Source organism: Schistocerca americana, unplaced genomic scaffold, assembly GCF_021461395.2.
Source record: "Schistocerca americana isolate TAMUIC-IGC-003095 unplaced genomic scaffold, iqSchAmer2.1 HiC_scaffold_1097, whole genome shotgun sequence".
Taxonomy (NCBI): Eukaryota; Metazoa; Arthropoda; class Insecta; order Orthoptera; family Acrididae; genus Schistocerca; species Schistocerca americana.
Genome location: NW_025725152.1, coordinates 26,257 through 40,900, shown reverse-complemented (window position 1 = coordinate 40,900; position 14,644 = coordinate 26,257). Strand labels below are relative to the sequence as shown.

At 55.3% G+C, this 14,644-nt stretch overlaps 34 non-coding genes across 34 annotated transcripts; 7 read left to right on the top strand and 27 right to left on the bottom strand.

Annotated features, from left to right (window-relative positions):
• Positions 1–47: 47 nt before the first annotated feature.
• Positions 48–120, bottom strand: Trnam-cau. The gene has a single exon. It is a non-coding gene; the product is annotated as a tRNA-Met (tRNA).
• A 380-nt stretch (positions 121–500) lies between these two features.
• On the bottom strand, positions 501–571 carry Trnag-gcc. Its single transcript has one exon. It is a non-coding gene; the product is annotated as a tRNA-Gly (tRNA).
• Positions 572–912: 341 nt separating this feature from the next.
• Trnag-ucc lies at positions 913–984 on the top strand. Its single transcript has one exon. It is a non-coding gene; the product is annotated as a tRNA-Gly (tRNA).
• Positions 985–1,553: 569 nt separating this feature from the next.
• Trnai-aau lies at positions 1,554–1,627 on the bottom strand. Its single transcript has one exon. It is a non-coding gene; the product is annotated as a tRNA-Ile (tRNA).
• A 198-nt stretch (positions 1,628–1,825) lies between these two features.
• Trnae-uuc lies at positions 1,826–1,897 on the bottom strand. Its single transcript has one exon. It is a non-coding gene; the product is annotated as a tRNA-Glu (tRNA).
• A 305-nt stretch (positions 1,898–2,202) lies between these two features.
• On the bottom strand, positions 2,203–2,275 carry Trnam-cau. The gene has a single exon. It is a non-coding gene; the product is annotated as a tRNA-Met (tRNA).
• Positions 2,276–2,655: 380 nt separating this feature from the next.
• Trnag-gcc lies at positions 2,656–2,726 on the bottom strand. Its single transcript has one exon. It is a non-coding gene; the product is annotated as a tRNA-Gly (tRNA).
• A 341-nt stretch (positions 2,727–3,067) lies between these two features.
• Trnag-ucc lies at positions 3,068–3,139 on the top strand. Its single transcript has one exon. It is a non-coding gene; the product is annotated as a tRNA-Gly (tRNA).
• Positions 3,140–3,708: 569 nt separating this feature from the next.
• On the bottom strand, positions 3,709–3,782 carry Trnai-aau. Its single transcript has one exon. It is a non-coding gene; the product is annotated as a tRNA-Ile (tRNA).
• A 198-nt stretch (positions 3,783–3,980) lies between these two features.
• Positions 3,981–4,052, bottom strand: Trnae-uuc. The gene has a single exon. It is a non-coding gene; the product is annotated as a tRNA-Glu (tRNA).
• A 305-nt stretch (positions 4,053–4,357) lies between these two features.
• Positions 4,358–4,430, bottom strand: Trnam-cau. Its single transcript has one exon. It is a non-coding gene; the product is annotated as a tRNA-Met (tRNA).
• A 380-nt stretch (positions 4,431–4,810) lies between these two features.
• Trnag-gcc lies at positions 4,811–4,881 on the bottom strand. Its single transcript has one exon. It is a non-coding gene; the product is annotated as a tRNA-Gly (tRNA).
• Positions 4,882–5,222: 341 nt separating this feature from the next.
• On the top strand, positions 5,223–5,294 carry Trnag-ucc. The gene has a single exon. It is a non-coding gene; the product is annotated as a tRNA-Gly (tRNA).
• A 569-nt stretch (positions 5,295–5,863) lies between these two features.
• Positions 5,864–5,937, bottom strand: Trnai-aau. Its single transcript has one exon. It is a non-coding gene; the product is annotated as a tRNA-Ile (tRNA).
• A 198-nt stretch (positions 5,938–6,135) lies between these two features.
• Trnae-uuc lies at positions 6,136–6,207 on the bottom strand. Its single transcript has one exon. It is a non-coding gene; the product is annotated as a tRNA-Glu (tRNA).
• A 305-nt stretch (positions 6,208–6,512) lies between these two features.
• On the bottom strand, positions 6,513–6,585 carry Trnam-cau. Its single transcript has one exon. It is a non-coding gene; the product is annotated as a tRNA-Met (tRNA).
• A 380-nt stretch (positions 6,586–6,965) lies between these two features.
• Trnag-gcc lies at positions 6,966–7,036 on the bottom strand. Its single transcript has one exon. It is a non-coding gene; the product is annotated as a tRNA-Gly (tRNA).
• A 341-nt stretch (positions 7,037–7,377) lies between these two features.
• Trnag-ucc lies at positions 7,378–7,449 on the top strand. Its single transcript has one exon. It is a non-coding gene; the product is annotated as a tRNA-Gly (tRNA).
• A 569-nt stretch (positions 7,450–8,018) lies between these two features.
• Trnai-aau lies at positions 8,019–8,092 on the bottom strand. Its single transcript has one exon. It is a non-coding gene; the product is annotated as a tRNA-Ile (tRNA).
• A 198-nt stretch (positions 8,093–8,290) lies between these two features.
• On the bottom strand, positions 8,291–8,362 carry Trnae-uuc. The gene has a single exon. It is a non-coding gene; the product is annotated as a tRNA-Glu (tRNA).
• A 305-nt stretch (positions 8,363–8,667) lies between these two features.
• Positions 8,668–8,740, bottom strand: Trnam-cau. The gene has a single exon. It is a non-coding gene; the product is annotated as a tRNA-Met (tRNA).
• A 380-nt stretch (positions 8,741–9,120) lies between these two features.
• Trnag-gcc lies at positions 9,121–9,191 on the bottom strand. The gene has a single exon. It is a non-coding gene; the product is annotated as a tRNA-Gly (tRNA).
• A 341-nt stretch (positions 9,192–9,532) lies between these two features.
• Trnag-ucc lies at positions 9,533–9,604 on the top strand. Its single transcript has one exon. It is a non-coding gene; the product is annotated as a tRNA-Gly (tRNA).
• Positions 9,605–10,173: 569 nt separating this feature from the next.
• Trnai-aau lies at positions 10,174–10,247 on the bottom strand. Its single transcript has one exon. It is a non-coding gene; the product is annotated as a tRNA-Ile (tRNA).
• A 198-nt stretch (positions 10,248–10,445) lies between these two features.
• Trnae-uuc lies at positions 10,446–10,517 on the bottom strand. Its single transcript has one exon. It is a non-coding gene; the product is annotated as a tRNA-Glu (tRNA).
• Positions 10,518–10,822: 305 nt separating this feature from the next.
• Trnam-cau lies at positions 10,823–10,895 on the bottom strand. Its single transcript has one exon. It is a non-coding gene; the product is annotated as a tRNA-Met (tRNA).
• A 380-nt stretch (positions 10,896–11,275) lies between these two features.
• On the bottom strand, positions 11,276–11,346 carry Trnag-gcc. The gene has a single exon. It is a non-coding gene; the product is annotated as a tRNA-Gly (tRNA).
• Positions 11,347–11,687: 341 nt separating this feature from the next.
• On the top strand, positions 11,688–11,759 carry Trnag-ucc. Its single transcript has one exon. It is a non-coding gene; the product is annotated as a tRNA-Gly (tRNA).
• Positions 11,760–12,328: 569 nt separating this feature from the next.
• Trnai-aau lies at positions 12,329–12,402 on the bottom strand. The gene has a single exon. It is a non-coding gene; the product is annotated as a tRNA-Ile (tRNA).
• Positions 12,403–12,600: 198 nt separating this feature from the next.
• On the bottom strand, positions 12,601–12,672 carry Trnae-uuc. The gene has a single exon. It is a non-coding gene; the product is annotated as a tRNA-Glu (tRNA).
• A 305-nt stretch (positions 12,673–12,977) lies between these two features.
• On the bottom strand, positions 12,978–13,050 carry Trnam-cau. The gene has a single exon. It is a non-coding gene; the product is annotated as a tRNA-Met (tRNA).
• A 380-nt stretch (positions 13,051–13,430) lies between these two features.
• On the bottom strand, positions 13,431–13,501 carry Trnag-gcc. Its single transcript has one exon. It is a non-coding gene; the product is annotated as a tRNA-Gly (tRNA).
• A 341-nt stretch (positions 13,502–13,842) lies between these two features.
• Positions 13,843–13,914, top strand: Trnag-ucc. Its single transcript has one exon. It is a non-coding gene; the product is annotated as a tRNA-Gly (tRNA).
• Positions 13,915–14,483: 569 nt separating this feature from the next.
• Positions 14,484–14,557, bottom strand: Trnai-aau. Its single transcript has one exon. It is a non-coding gene; the product is annotated as a tRNA-Ile (tRNA).
• Between the last annotated feature and the right edge of the window lie 87 nt (positions 14,558–14,644).

Genomic DNA, 14,644 nt, shown 5'->3' with positions numbered 1-14,644 from the left:
CGTTGGCGCCTTAGCAACAGCACCACCATCAGTCACAGAAAACTAAATGCCCCGGGTGAGGATCGAACTCACGACCTTAAGATTATGAGACTTACGCGCTGCCTACTGCGCTACCGAGGCACGGGTGCACCGCTTGTCCCGGAAACTAGGTAAATACCGTACCCAATATTAGACGTAGAGACACTGTACTTCCTGGATAACGTGTTCTGTTGCTACACGTGCACTGCCGGCCCAGTTGATTGCGGTGCTGCTGCAGCTGTTGCAACGATAGGCAGCACTCCTTGTCGTTAAAGTTCAGTGCCTCGGAGGCACCCGGACCCAGCAACTTGTGAGGCCAGGCCGACGCTAGTCTGTAGAACATGATGCGGGCGTCCTAGCGGGGACCCGCGAGTGCTGCGTTCTCGGTTCTTCTCAAGGGAACCCAGCCATACATTCTTGTGGATCGTGCATCTCAAGCGCGCAAGCCACGCGGCAGCATTATCGCGGGAAAAGCAAAACGATGCATCGGCCGGGAATCGAACCCGGGCCGCCCGCGTGGCAGGCGAGCATTCTACCACTGAACCACCGATGCTCGGGCCAGCGGTAACCTCACGCTGCTTCCCGAGCAGATGTCTCAAGGGAAAGTGGGACTGCTGTCAAGCGCCGTAGCATTCTGTGGAGAAGATGCTGCAGACGCTGAATCCTGCACTGCACTGCCTAAAAATGCCGCCAGAACGCGGTCCTCTGCGTACTCTTGCGTCGCCGGCGCCGACTCTTGCCAAAGGATGCGAAATGTGCGCGGATACGCTGTCCGAATGCGTGTGGATGTGCTCCCCTAGCCTACCTCGAAATGCGCCTGCCAGGTATGATCACCTTCGGCCGCTGCCGACAGGCGGGACGCCGACACAGCGCGGAGGCGGGGCGCTCGGTTGTGCGGTGGTGGTGTAATGGTCAGCATAGTTGCCTTCCAAGCAGTTGATCCGGGTTCGATTCCCGGCCGCCGCAGCAGGCTTTTAATTTCGCGTATGAGTACTTTTGCCACGCCCTCTTACTCGCTGCATACCAGCCCTTAGTGTGTCTCGACTTGTCTCGACTTTGCTCAGCTGACGCGAGAGCTGACGCTCTCAAATCGGCCTATATCAAAACGACAAGCACGAGAAACGACTGAGAGAGGTAAGGAGAGGCGAGGCGATGGACACACAGCACGCCCCCTTCATTTCACGGTGGCGTCTCCCTGACCGAATCGGGCTGTAGCTCCGAAAAGAAAGGAGAAACAAAAATAGGAAGTAAAAGTGCCAATAGTGCCCTGTGTTCCCATGCGCTCACCCGCCCAAGTACTAACAAGGGCCAAAGTTGGTACGCATCGGCAATCGGACATTTTCTTTCATTTTCTCTTTATCGGTTGAGAACCAGTGTATTCAAGATATTATGGCCATTGCCGAGTGAATGCTGTAGCGCTTCCCGACGAGTCGGGTTCGGATCCTCTATCAACTTCCACGCAGGGTGATGATCTTTTGGTCATCACACTCGCCAGCTGAAATCGGCGCTGCCTTTTCGTAGTAGTAAAAGAGTAGTGGCCCGTGGGGGGATCGAACCCACGACCTTCGCGTTATTAGCACGACGCTCTAACCAACTGAGCTAACGGGCCTGGGCAGATGCGTTTGCTCAGCCCTACGCTGGAAACAGGTGGCATGAAGCCATACACCATTTCTATGGTCGTCGTGTGTCTGCTTCCCTAGTCTATATTCTGCTGACGGTCACGAAACAGTAGCTACATTGCGAGCAGGACGGGAAACGGCCGCTCGGACAGCTCAAACTTGTCACGATTCGTGTGGAAAAAATTCCGTTCCGGTACCGGGAATCGAACCCGGGCCTCCTGGGTGAAAGCCAGGTATCCTAGCCACTAGACCACATCGGATGTGGCCGTTCCGTTCGACCGTTCGTACGGTCGCTTGTCGCATTTCGCGTCGAGTGCCGCGTCGGCGCCCCTCTCTCTTTGCGAACATCTTTGCACATACTGACTGGCAAGGCGCGCACCTCAAACGTCGCAGAGCAATGCTTTTGGCTTCATGCTCTGCTGGGAGAAGAGGAAAAGGGAAGCTGTAAGTAGCAATAACAGGAAGTGAACATTTTCCCGCTGAAGCGTTGAAACGTTGTGGATAACAAACAAGAAATACGTTGGCGCCTTAGCAACAGCACCACCATCAGTCACAGAAAACTAAATGCCCCGGGTGAGGATCGAACTCACGACCTTAAGATTATGAGACTTACGCGCTGCCTACTGCGCTACCGAGGCACGGGTGCACCGCTTGTCCCGGAAACTAGGTAAATACCGTACCCAATATTAGACGTAGAGACACTGTACTTCCTGGATAACGTGTTCTGTTGCTACACGTGCACTGCCGGCCCAGTTGATTGCGGTGCTGCTGCAGCTGTTGCAACGATAGGCAGCACTCCTTGTCGTTAAAGTTCAGTGCCTCGGAGGCACCCGGACCCAGCAACTTGTGAGGCCAGGCCGACGCTAGTCTGTAGAACATGATGCGGGCGTCCTAGCGGGGACCCGCGAGTGCTGCGTTCTCGGTTCTTCTCAAGGGAACCCAGCCATACATTCTTGTGGATCGTGCATCTCAAGCGCGCAAGCCACGCGGCAGCATTATCGCGGGAAAAGCAAAACGATGCATCGGCCGGGAATCGAACCCGGGCCGCCCGCGTGGCAGGCGAGCATTCTACCACTGAACCACCGATGCTCGGGCCAGCGGTAACCTCACGCTGCTTCCCGAGCAGATGTCTCAAGGGAAAGTGGGACTGCTGTCAAGCGCCGTAGCATTCTGTGGAGAAGATGCTGCAGACGCTGAATCCTGCACTGCACTGCTTAAAAATGCCGCCAGAACGCGGTCCTCTGCGTACTCTTGCGTCGCCGGCGCCGACTCTTGCCAAAGGATGCGAAATGTGCGCGGATACGCTGTCCGAATGCGTGTGGATGTGCTCCCCTAGCCTACCTCGAAATGCGCCTGCCAGGTATGATCACCTTCGGCCGCTGCCGACAGGCGGGACGCCGACACAGCGCGGAGGCGGGGCGCTCGGTTGTGCGGTGGTGGTGTAATGGTCAGCATAGTTGCCTTCCAAGCAGTTGATCCGGGTTCGATTCCCGGCCGCCGCAGCAGGCTTTTAATTTCGCGTATGAGTACTTTTGCCACGCCCTCTTACTCGCTGCATACCAGCCCTTAGTGTGTCTCGACTTGTCTCGACTTTGCTCAGCTGACGCGAGAGCTGACGCTCTCAAATCGGCCTATATCAAAACGACAAGCACGAGAAACGACTGAGAGAGGTAAGGAGAGGCGAGGCGATGGACACACAGCACGCCCCCTTCATTTCACGGTGGCGTCTCCCTGACCGAATCGGGCTGTAGCTCCGAAAAGAAAGGAGAAACAAAAATAGGAAGTAAAAGTGCCAATAGTGCCCTGTGTTCCCATGCGCTCACCCGCCCAAGTACTAACAAGGGCCAAAGTTGGTACGCATCGGCAATCGGACATTTTCTTTCATTTTCTCTTTATCGGTTGAGAACCAGTGTATTCAAGATATTATGGCCATTGCCGAGTGAATGCTGTAGCGCTTCCCGACGAGTCGGGTTCGGATCCTCTATCAACTTCCACGCAGGGTGATGATCTTTTGGTCATCACACTCGCCAGCTGAAATCGGCGCTGCCTTTTCGTAGTAGTAAAAGAGTAGTGGCCCGTGGGGGGATCGAACCCACGACCTTCGCGTTATTAGCACGACGCTCTAACCAACTGAGCTAACGGGCCTGGGCAGATGCGTTTGCTCAGCCCTACGCTGGAAACAGGTGGCATGAAGCCATACACCATTTCTATGGTCGTCGTGTGTCTGCTTCCCTAGTCTATATTCTGCTGACGGTCACGAAACAGTAGCTACATTGCGAGCAGGACGGGAAACGGCCGCTCGGACAGCTCAAACTTGTCACGATTCGTGTGGAAAAAATTCCGTTCCGGTACCGGGAATCGAACCCGGGCCTCCTGGGTGAAAGCCAGGTATCCTAGCCACTAGACCACATCGGATGTGGCCGTTCCGTTCGACCGTTCGTACGGTCGCTTGTCGCATTTCGCGTCGAGTGCCGCGTCGGCGCCCCTCTCTCTTTGCGAACATCTTTGCACATACTGACTGGCAAGGCGCGCACCTCAAACGTCGCAGAGCAATGCTTTTGGCTTCATGCTCTGCTGGGAGAAGAGGAAAAGGGAAGCTGTAAGTAGCAATAACAGGAAGTGAACATTTTCCCGCTGAAGCGTTGAAACGTTGTGGATAACAAACAAGAAATACGTTGGCGCCTTAGCAACAGCACCACCATCAGTCACAGAAAACTAAATGCCCCGGGTGAGGATCGAACTCACGACCTTAAGATTATGAGACTTACGCGCTGCCTACTGCGCTACCGAGGCACGGGTGCACCGCTTGTCCCGGAAACTAGGTAAATACCGTACCCAATATTAGACGTAGAGACACTGTACTTCCTGGATAACGTGTTCTGTTGCTACACGTGCACTGCCGGCCCAGTTGATTGCGGTGCTGCTGCAGCTGTTGCAACGATAGGCAGCACTCCTTGTCGTTAAAGTTCAGTGCCTCGGAGGCACCCGGACCCAGCAACTTGTGAGGCCAGGCCGACGCTAGTCTGTAGAACATGATGCGGGCGTCCTAGCGGGGACCCGCGAGTGCTGCGTTCTCGGTTCTTCTCAAGGGAACCCAGCCATACATTCTTGTGGATCGTGCATCTCAAGCGCGCAAGCCACGCGGCAGCATTATCGCGGGAAAAGCAAAACGATGCATCGGCCGGGAATCGAACCCGGGCCGCCCGCGTGGCAGGCGAGCATTCTACCACTGAACCACCGATGCTCGGGCCAGCGGTAACCTCACGCTGCTTCCCGAGCAGATGTCTCAAGGGAAAGTGGGACTGCTGTCAAGCGCCGTAGCATTCTGTGGAGAAGATGCTGCAGACGCTGAATCCTGCACTGCACTGCCTAAAAATGCCGCCAGAACGCGGTCCTCTGCGTACTCTTGCGTCGCCGGCGCCGACTCTTGCCAAAGGATGCGAAATGTGCGCGGATACGCTGTCCGAATGCGTGTGGATGTGCTCCCCTAGCCTACCTCGAAATGCGCCTGCCAGGTATGATCACCTTCGGCCGCTGCCGACAGGCGGGACGCCGACACAGCGCGGAGGCGGGGCGCTCGGTTGTGCGGTGGTGGTGTAATGGTCAGCATAGTTGCCTTCCAAGCAGTTGATCCGGGTTCGATTCCCGGCCGCCGCAGCAGGCTTTTAATTTCGCGTATGAGTACTTTTGCCACGCCCTCTTACTCGCTGCATACCAGCCCTTAGTGTGTCTCGACTTGTCTCGACTTTGCTCAGCTGACGCGAGAGCTGACGCTCTCAAATCGGCCTATATCAAAACGACAAGCACGAGAAACGACTGAGAGAGGTAAGGAGAGGCGAGGCGATGGACACACAGCACGCCCCCTTCATTTCACGGTGGCGTCTCCCTGACCGAATCGGGCTGTAGCTCCGAAAAGAAAGGAGAAACAAAAATAGGAAGTAAAAGTGCCAATAGTGCCCTGTGTTCCCATGCGCTCACCCGCCCAAGTACTAACAAGGGCCAAAGTTGGTACGCATCGGCAATCGGACATTTTCTTTCATTTTCTCTTTATCGGTTGAGAACCAGTGTATTCAAGATATTATGGCCATTGCCGAGTGAATGCTGTAGCGCTTCCCGACGAGTCGGGTTCGGATCCTCTATCAACTTCCACGCAGGGTGATGATCTTTTGGTCATCACACTCGCCAGCTGAAATCGGCGCTGCCTTTTCGTAGTAGTAAAAGAGTAGTGGCCCGTGGGGGGATCGAACCCACGACCTTCGCGTTATTAGCACGACGCTCTAACCAACTGAGCTAACGGGCCTGGGCAGATGCGTTTGCTCAGCCCTACGCTGGAAACAGGTGGCATGAAGCCATACACCATTTCTATGGTCGTCGTGTGTCTGCTTCCCTAGTCTATATTCTGCTGACGGTCACGAAACAGTAGCTACATTGCGAGCAGGACGGGAAACGGCCGCTCGGACAGCTCAAACTTGTCACGATTCGTGTGGAAAAAATTCCGTTCCGGTACCGGGAATCGAACCCGGGCCTCCTGGGTGAAAGCCAGGTATCCTAGCCACTAGACCACATCGGATGTGGCCGTTCCGTTCGACCGTTCGTACGGTCGCTTGTCGCATTTCGCGTCGAGTGCCGCGTCGGCGCCCCTCTCTCTTTGCGAACATCTTTGCACATACTGACTGGCAAGGCGCGCACCTCAAACGTCGCAGAGCAATGCTTTTGGCTTCATGCTCTGCTGGGAGAAGAGGAAAAGGGAAGCTGTAAGTAGCAATAACAGGAAGTGAACATTTTCCCGCTGAAGCGTTGAAACGTTGTGGATAACAAACAAGAAATACGTTGGCGCCTTAGCAACAGCACCACCATCAGTCACAGAAAACTAAATGCCCCGGGTGAGGATCGAACTCACGACCTTAAGATTATGAGACTTACGCGCTGCCTACTGCGCTACCGAGGCACGGGTGCACCGCTTGTCCCGGAAACTAGGTAAATACCGTACCCAATATTAGACGTAGAGACACTGTACTTCCTGGATAACGTGTTCTGTTGCTACACGTGCACTGCCGGCCCAGTTGATTGCGGTGCTGCTGCAGCTGTTGCAACGATAGGCAGCACTCCTTGTCGTTAAAGTTCAGTGCCTCGGAGGCACCCGGACCCAGCAACTTGTGAGGCCAGGCCGACGCTAGTCTGTAGAACATGATGCGGGCGTCCTAGCGGGGACCCGCGAGTGCTGCGTTCTCGGTTCTTCTCAAGGGAACCCAGCCATACATTCTTGTGGATCGTGCATCTCAAGCGCGCAAGCCACGCGGCAGCATTATCGCGGGAAAAGCAAAACGATGCATCGGCCGGGAATCGAACCCGGGCCGCCCGCGTGGCAGGCGAGCATTCTACCACTGAACCACCGATGCTCGGGCCAGCGGTAACCTCACGCTGCTTCCCGAGCAGATGTCTCAAGGGAAAGTGGGACTGCTGTCAAGCGCCGTAGCATTCTGTGGAGAAGATGCTGCAGACGCTGAATCCTGCACTGCACTGCTTAAAAATGCCGCCAGAACGCGGTCCTCTGCGTACTCTTGCGTCGCCGGCGCCGACTCTTGCCAAAGGATGCGAAATGTGCGCGGATACGCTGTCCGAATGCGTGTGGATGTGCTCCCCTAGCCTACCTCGAAATGCGCCTGCCAGGTATGATCACCTTCGGCCGCTGCCGACAGGCGGGACGCCGACACAGCGCGGAGGCGGGGCGCTCGGTTGTGCGGTGGTGGTGTAATGGTCAGCATAGTTGCCTTCCAAGCAGTTGATCCGGGTTCGATTCCCGGCCGCCGCAGCAGGCTTTTAATTTCGCGTATGAGTACTTTTGCCACGCCCTCTTACTCGCTGCATACCAGCCCTTAGTGTGTCTCGACTTGTCTCGACTTTGCTCAGCTGACGCGAGAGCTGACGCTCTCAAATCGGCCTATATCAAAACGACAAGCACGAGAAACGACTGAGAGAGGTAAGGAGAGGCGAGGCGATGGACACACAGCACGCCCCCTTCATTTCACGGTGGCGTCTCCCTGACCGAATCGGGCTGTAGCTCCGAAAAGAAAGGAGAAACAAAAATAGGAAGTAAAAGTGCCAATAGTGCCCTGTGTTCCCATGCGCTCACCCGCCCAAGTACTAACAAGGGCCAAAGTTGGTACGCATCGGCAATCGGACATTTTCTTTCATTTTCTCTTTATCGGTTGAGAACCAGTGTATTCAAGATATTATGGCCATTGCCGAGTGAATGCTGTAGCGCTTCCCGACGAGTCGGGTTCGGATCCTCTATCAACTTCCACGCAGGGTGATGATCTTTTGGTCATCACACTCGCCAGCTGAAATCGGCGCTGCCTTTTCGTAGTAGTAAAAGAGTAGTGGCCCGTGGGGGGATCGAACCCACGACCTTCGCGTTATTAGCACGACGCTCTAACCAACTGAGCTAACGGGCCTGGGCAGATGCGTTTGCTCAGCCCTACGCTGGAAACAGGTGGCATGAAGCCATACACCATTTCTATGGTCGTCGTGTGTCTGCTTCCCTAGTCTATATTCTGCTGACGGTCACGAAACAGTAGCTACATTGCGAGCAGGACGGGAAACGGCCGCTCGGACAGCTCAAACTTGTCACGATTCGTGTGGAAAAAATTCCGTTCCGGTACCGGGAATCGAACCCGGGCCTCCTGGGTGAAAGCCAGGTATCCTAGCCACTAGACCACATCGGATGTGGCCGTTCCGTTCGACCGTTCGTACGGTCGCTTGTCGCATTTCGCGTCGAGTGCCGCGTCGGCGCCCCTCTCTCTTTGCGAACATCTTTGCACATACTGACTGGCAAGGCGCGCACCTCAAACGTCGCAGAGCAATGCTTTTGGCTTCATGCTCTGCTGGGAGAAGAGGAAAAGGGAAGCTGTAAGTAGCAATAACAGGAAGTGAACATTTTCCCGCTGAAGCGTTGAAACGTTGTGGATAACAAACAAGAAATACGTTGGCGCCTTAGCAACAGCACCACCATCAGTCACAGAAAACTAAATGCCCCGGGTGAGGATCGAACTCACGACCTTAAGATTATGAGACTTACGCGCTGCCTACTGCGCTACCGAGGCACGGGTGCACCGCTTGTCCCGGAAACTAGGTAAATACCGTACCCAATATTAGACGTAGAGACACTGTACTTCCTGGATAACGTGTTCTGTTGCTACACGTGCACTGCCGGCCCAGTTGATTGCGGTGCTGCTGCAGCTGTTGCAACGATAGGCAGCACTCCTTGTCGTTAAAGTTCAGTGCCTCGGAGGCACCCGGACCCAGCAACTTGTGAGGCCAGGCCGACGCTAGTCTGTAGAACATGATGCGGGCGTCCTAGCGGGGACCCGCGAGTGCTGCGTTCTCGGTTCTTCTCAAGGGAACCCAGCCATACATTCTTGTGGATCGTGCATCTCAAGCGCGCAAGCCACGCGGCAGCATTATCGCGGGAAAAGCAAAACGATGCATCGGCCGGGAATCGAACCCGGGCCGCCCGCGTGGCAGGCGAGCATTCTACCACTGAACCACCGATGCTCGGGCCAGCGGTAACCTCACGCTGCTTCCCGAGCAGATGTCTCAAGGGAAAGTGGGACTGCTGTCAAGCGCCGTAGCATTCTGTGGAGAAGATGCTGCAGACGCTGAATCCTGCACTGCACTGCTTAAAAATGCCGCCAGAACGCGGTCCTCTGCGTACTCTTGCGTCGCCGGCGCCGACTCTTGCCAAAGGATGCGAAATGTGCGCGGATACGCTGTCCGAATGCGTGTGGATGTGCTCCCCTAGCCTACCTCGAAATGCGCCTGCCAGGTATGATCACCTTCGGCCGCTGCCGACAGGCGGGACGCCGACACAGCGCGGAGGCGGGGCGCTCGGTTGTGCGGTGGTGGTGTAATGGTCAGCATAGTTGCCTTCCAAGCAGTTGATCCGGGTTCGATTCCCGGCCGCCGCAGCAGGCTTTTAATTTCGCGTATGAGTACTTTTGCCACGCCCTCTTACTCGCTGCATACCAGCCCTTAGTGTGTCTCGACTTGTCTCGACTTTGCTCAGCTGACGCGAGAGCTGACGCTCTCAAATCGGCCTATATCAAAACGACAAGCACGAGAAACGACTGAGAGAGGTAAGGAGAGGCGAGGCGATGGACACACAGCACGCCCCCTTCATTTCACGGTGGCGTCTCCCTGACCGAATCGGGCTGTAGCTCCGAAAAGAAAGGAGAAACAAAAATAGGAAGTAAAAGTGCCAATAGTGCCCTGTGTTCCCATGCGCTCACCCGCCCAAGTACTAACAAGGGCCAAAGTTGGTACGCATCGGCAATCGGACATTTTCTTTCATTTTCTCTTTATCGGTTGAGAACCAGTGTATTCAAGATATTATGGCCATTGCCGAGTGAATGCTGTAGCGCTTCCCGACGAGTCGGGTTCGGATCCTCTATCAACTTCCACGCAGGGTGATGATCTTTTGGTCATCACACTCGCCAGCTGAAATCGGCGCTGCCTTTTCGTAGTAGTAAAAGAGTAGTGGCCCGTGGGGGGATCGAACCCACGACCTTCGCGTTATTAGCACGACGCTCTAACCAACTGAGCTAACGGGCCTGGGCAGATGCGTTTGCTCAGCCCTACGCTGGAAACAGGTGGCATGAAGCCATACACCATTTCTATGGTCGTCGTGTGTCTGCTTCCCTAGTCTATATTCTGCTGACGGTCACGAAACAGTAGCTACATTGCGAGCAGGACGGGAAACGGCCGCTCGGACAGCTCAAACTTGTCACGATTCGTGTGGAAAAAATTCCGTTCCGGTACCGGGAATCGAACCCGGGCCTCCTGGGTGAAAGCCAGGTATCCTAGCCACTAGACCACATCGGATGTGGCCGTTCCGTTCGACCGTTCGTACGGTCGCTTGTCGCATTTCGCGTCGAGTGCCGCGTCGGCGCCCCTCTCTCTTTGCGAACATCTTTGCACATACTGACTGGCAAGGCGCGCACCTCAAACGTCGCAGAGCAATGCTTTTGGCTTCATGCTCTGCTGGGAGAAGAGGAAAAGGGAAGCTGTAAGTAGCAATAACAGGAAGTGAACATTTTCCCGCTGAAGCGTTGAAACGTTGTGGATAACAAACAAGAAATACGTTGGCGCCTTAGCAACAGCACCACCATCAGTCACAGAAAACTAAATGCCCCGGGTGAGGATCGAACTCACGACCTTAAGATTATGAGACTTACGCGCTGCCTACTGCGCTACCGAGGCACGGGTGCACCGCTTGTCCCGGAAACTAGGTAAATACCGTACCCAATATTAGACGTAGAGACACTGTACTTCCTGGATAACGTGTTCTGTTGCTACACGTGCACTGCCGGCCCAGTTGATTGCGGTGCTGCTGCAGCTGTTGCAACGATAGGCAGCACTCCTTGTCGTTAAAGTTCAGTGCCTCGGAGGCACCCGGACCCAGCAACTTGTGAGGCCAGGCCGACGCTAGTCTGTAGAACATGATGCGGGCGTCCTAGCGGGGACCCGCGAGTGCTGCGTTCTCGGTTCTTCTCAAGGGAACCCAGCCATACATTCTTGTGGATCGTGCATCTCAAGCGCGCAAGCCACGCGGCAGCATTATCGCGGGAAAAGCAAAACGATGCATCGGCCGGGAATCGAACCCGGGCCGCCCGCGTGGCAGGCGAGCATTCTACCACTGAACCACCGATGCTCGGGCCAGCGGTAACCTCACGCTGCTTCCCGAGCAGATGTCTCAAGGGAAAGTGGGACTGCTGTCAAGCGCCGTAGCATTCTGTGGAGAAGATGCTGCAGACGCTGAATCCTGCACTGCACTGCTTAAAAATGCCGCCAGAACGCGGTCCTCTGCGTACTCTTGCGTCGCCGGCGCCGACTCTTGCCAAAGGATGCGAAATGTGCGCGGATACGCTGTCCGAATGCGTGTGGATGTGCTCCCCTAGCCTACCTCGAAATGCGCCTGCCAGGTATGATCACCTTCGGCCGCTGCCGACAGGCGGGACGCCGACACAGCGCGGAGGCGGGGCGCTCGGTTGTGCGGTGGTGGTGTAATGGTCAGCATAGTTGCCTTCCAAGCAGTTGATCCGGGTTCGATTCCCGGCCGCCGCAGCAGGCTTTTAATTTCGCGTATGAGTACTTTTGCCACGCCCTCTTACTCGCTGCATACCAGCCCTTAGTGTGTCTCGACTTGTCTCGACTTTGCTCAGCTGACGCGAGAGCTGACGCTCTCAAATCGGCCTATATCAAAACGACAAGCACGAGAAACGACTGAGAGAGGTAAGGAGAGGCGAGGCGATGGACACACAGCACGCCCCCTTCATTTCACGGTGGCGTCTCCCTGACCGAATCGGGCTGTAGCTCCGAAAAGAAAGGAGAAACAAAAATAGGAAGTAAAAGTGCCAATAGTGCCCTGTGTTCCCATGCGCTCACCCGCCCAAGTACTAACAAGGGCCAAAGTTGGTACGCATCGGCAATCGGACATTTTCTTTCATTTTCTCTTTATCGGTTGAGAACCAGTGTATTCAAGATATTATGGCCATTGCCGAGTGAATGCTGTAGCGCTTCCCGACGAGTCGGGTTCGGATCCTCTATCAACTTCCACGCAGGGTGATGATCTTTTGGTCATCACACTCGCCAGCTGAAATCGGCGCTGCCTTTTCGTAGTAGTAAAAGAGTAGTGGCCCGTGGGGGGATCGAACCCACGACCTTCGCGTTATTAGCACGACGCTCTAACCAACTGAGCTAACGGGCCTGGGCAGATGCGTTTGCTCAGCCCTACGCTGGAAACAGGTGGCATGAAGCCATACACCATTTCTATGGTCGTCGTGTGTCTGCTTCCCTAGTCTATATTCTGCTGACGGTCACGAAACAGTAGCTACATTGCGAGCAGGACGGGAAACGGCCGCTCGGACAGCTCAAACTTGTCACGATTCGTGTGGAAAAAATTCCGTTCCGGTACCGGGAATCGAACCCGGGCCTCCTGGGTGAAAGCCAGGTATCCTAGCCACTAGACCACATCGGATGTGGCCGTTCCGTTCGACCGTTCGTACGGTCGCTTGTCGCATTTCGCGTCGAGTGCCGCGTCGGCGCCCCTCTCTCTTTGCGAACATCTTTGCACATACTGACTGGCAAGGCGCGCACCTCAAACGTCGCAGAGCAATGCTTTTGGCTTCATGCTCTGCTGGGAGAAGAGGAAAAGGGAAGCTGTAAGTAGCAATAACAGGAAGTGAACATTTTCCCGCTGAAGCGTTGAAACGTTGTGGATAACAAACAAGAAATACGTTGGCGCCTTAGCAACAGCACCACCATCAGTCACAGAAAACTAAATGCCCCGGGTGAGGATCGAACTCACGACCTTAAGATTATGAGACTTACGCGCTGCCTACTGCGCTACCGAGGCACGGGTGCACCGCTTGTCCCGGAAACTAGGTAAATACCGTACCCAATATTAGACGTAGAGACACTGTACTTCCTGGATAACGTGTTCTGTTGCTACACGTGCACTGCCGGCCCAGTTGATTGCGGTGCTGCTGCAGCTGTTGCAACGATAGGCAGCACTCCTTGTCGTTAAAGTTCAGTGCCTCGGAGGCACCCGGACCCAGCAACTTGTGAGGCCAGGCCGACGCTAGTCTGTAGAACATGATGCGGGCGTCCTAGCGGGGACCCGCGAGTGCTGCGTTCTCGGTTCTTCTCAAGGGAACCCAGCCATACATTCTTGTGGATCGTGCATCTCAAGCGCGCAAGCCACGCGGCAGCATTATCGCGGGAAAAGCAAAACGATGCATCGGCCGGGAATCGAACCCGGGCCGCCCGCGTGGCAGGCGAGCATTCTACCACTGAACCACCGATGCTCGGGCCAGCGGTAACCTCACGCTGCTTCCCGAGCAGATGTCTCAAGGGAAAGTGGGACTGCTGTCAAGCGCCGTAGCATTCTGTGGAGAAGATGCTGCAGACGCTGAATCCTGCACTGCACTGCTTAAAAATGCCGCCAGAACGCGGTCCTCTGCGTACTCTTGCGTCGCCGGCGCCGACTCTTGCCAAAGGATGCGAAATGTGCGCGGATACGCTGTCCGAATGCGTGTGGATGTGCTCCCCTAGCCTACCTCGAAATGCGCCTGCCAGGTATGATCACCTTCGGCCGCTGCCGACAGGCGGGACGCCGACACAGCGCGGAGGCGGGGCGCTCGGTTGTGCGGTGGTGGTGTAATGGTCAGCATAGTTGCCTTCCAAGCAGTTGATCCGGGTTCGATTCCCGGCCGCCGCAGCAGGCTTTTAATTTCGCGTATGAGTACTTTTGCCACGCCCTCTTACTCGCTGCATACCAGCCCTTAGTGTGTCTCGACTTGTCTCGACTTTGCTCAGCTGACGCGAGAGCTGACGCTCTCGAATCGGCCTATATCAAAACGACAAGCACGAGAAACGACTGAGAGAGGTAAGGAGAGGCGAGGCGATGGACACACAGCACGCCCCCTTCATTTCACGGTGGCGTCTCCCTGACCGAATCGGGCTGTAGCTCCGAAAAGAAAGGAGAAACAAAAATAGGAAGTAAAAGTGCCAATAGTGCCCTGTGTTCCCATGCGCTCACCCGCCCAAGTACTAACAAGGGCCAAAGTTGGTACGCATCGGCAATCGGACATTTTCTTTCATTTTCTCTTTATCGGTTGAGAACCAGTGTATTCAAGATATTATGGCCATTGCCGAGTGAATGCTGTAGCGCTTCCCGACGAGTCGGGTTCGGATCCTCTATCAACTTCCACGCAGGGTGATGATCTTTTGGTCATCACACTCGCCAGCTGAAATCGGCGCTGCCTTTTCGTAGTAGTAAAAGAGTAGTGGCCCGTGGGGGGATCGAACCCACGACCTTCGCGTTATTAGCACGACGCTCTAACCAACTGAGCTAACGGGCCTGGGCAGATGCGTTTGCTCAGCCCTACGCTGGAAACAGGTGGCATGAAGCCATACACCATTTCTATGGTCGTCGTGTGTCTGCTTCC